Source organism: Branchiostoma belcheri, unplaced genomic scaffold (genome assembly GCF_001625305.1).
Source record: "Branchiostoma belcheri isolate BF01 breed outbred unplaced genomic scaffold, Haploidv18h27 scaffold268, whole genome shotgun sequence".
Lineage (NCBI taxonomy): Eukaryota > Metazoa > Chordata > Leptocardii > Amphioxiformes > Branchiostomatidae > Branchiostoma > Branchiostoma belcheri.
In genome coordinates, this window is record NW_017803874.1 from 71,479 (window position 1) to 73,131 (window position 1,653).

Sequence of the window (1,653 nt, forward strand, 5' to 3'; positions counted from 1 at the left end):
TAGTAACATGAGCGGACCACTTTAGATCGGCTTGCAGTACGACACCAAGAACTTTAGCAAGTCCTGGATGGTTGTATGACTATAAGATAAACTATACTGTGCTTTTTAAAGTAACTGTTATAAACTAGTCATATAAAGGACCAATGACATAACAAGTGAACATAGCATGCATTCCGCACTAGTGTGTTTCAAAGTTTGTCTCCTCTGGCCTCCCTCAGACATAGATGAATGCACAACGGGTACAAACAACTGTGCCCCTCAGTCGACATGTACCAACACTGCAGGGTCCTTCACCTGTACCTGTAATACAGGATACTCTGGGGATGGAGTTACATGTGCAGGTGTGGCTGTCTTCCTCGCTGCATTTTTAGGCATGCAAGTTAAGTCTTGGTCAATGCCAATGTTGTTCATAAAAATTGGCCTCCTCTACCTGCACTCAAAGGTATTTCTTGCGTACCTTTAATACATGTACAGTTCAGTATAGAAGCCATGCGGTCTCTGGAAACGTTTTCGGAATGTTAAGTATTATTCACGTGGACTTTTTCGTTGACGACACTTTTTCAAACTCACCCTTCTAGATGTGAACGAGTGTGATACCAGTTCTCATACCTGCCATCAACAAGCCACATGCACGAACACGGCGGGATCTTTCACTTGTTCCTGTAACTCAGGATTTTCTGGAGATGGAGTAACCTGCACAGGTAAGAAAACTGTACCCAGGAGACTATATTACAAGAATGTACGGGACGAATGTACGATTGACGGATGGCGGATGGTTGACTGTACCATGCGAATTGAACTTATGTTCGACAGTTTAAAGTATTAGTATTCACAAGAAACAGTGACATAACATAATCCTAAGTAAATGAGACGTTACATACATTTCGAAGTATACCTCGTATCGCTTTCTTCAGACATAGATGAATGTACATCGGGAACCAACAATTGTGCCCCCCAAGCGACATGTACCAACACTGCAGGGTCCTTCACCTGTACCTGTAATACAGGCTACACTGGGGATGGAGTTACATGTGCAGGTGTGTTGTCCTCTCCTGTACGATCATTGTCGTGAAACTGAAGCCCTTCTTAATGCCAATGTAGTTCATAAAAATCAGCCTCCTCTACCTGCACTCAAAGCTATTCCATGAGTACCCTTAATACAGTTCAGTTCACGTAGTGCACTCTGGGAGCTTTATTTGAATGTCCAGTATGGTTTACGAGCCTGGACGAAACTGTTTTATTCACCCCCCCCCCATTTTTTTAGATGTGAACGAGTGTGATACCAGTTCTCATACCTGCCATCAACAAGCCACATGCACGAACACCGCGGGATCTTTCACTTGTTCCTGTAACTCAGGATTCTCCGGAGATGGAGTAACCTGTACAGGTAAAAAAATGTACCACAGACTACATGGATGCACTTGAAAATTGTATGACCATGAGATAAACAGTTTCGAATGACAATTCACAAGAATCAGTAACAAACCATGATTCTGTTAGTAAGTAAATGACACATTACATTCCACACCAGTGTATTTCAAAGTTTGTCTCCTCTGGCCTCCCTCAGACATAGATGAATGCACAACGGGTACAAACAACTGTGCCCCTCAGTCGACATGTACCAACACTGCAGGGTCCTTCACCTGTACCTGT

General features: G+C 43.2%; 1 pseudogene; it reads left to right on the top strand.

Moving 5' to 3' along the window:
• The window catches only part of LOC109472105, a 24,668-nt pseudogene that overhangs the window by 10,720 nt on the left and 12,295 nt on the right, over window positions 1-1,653 (top strand).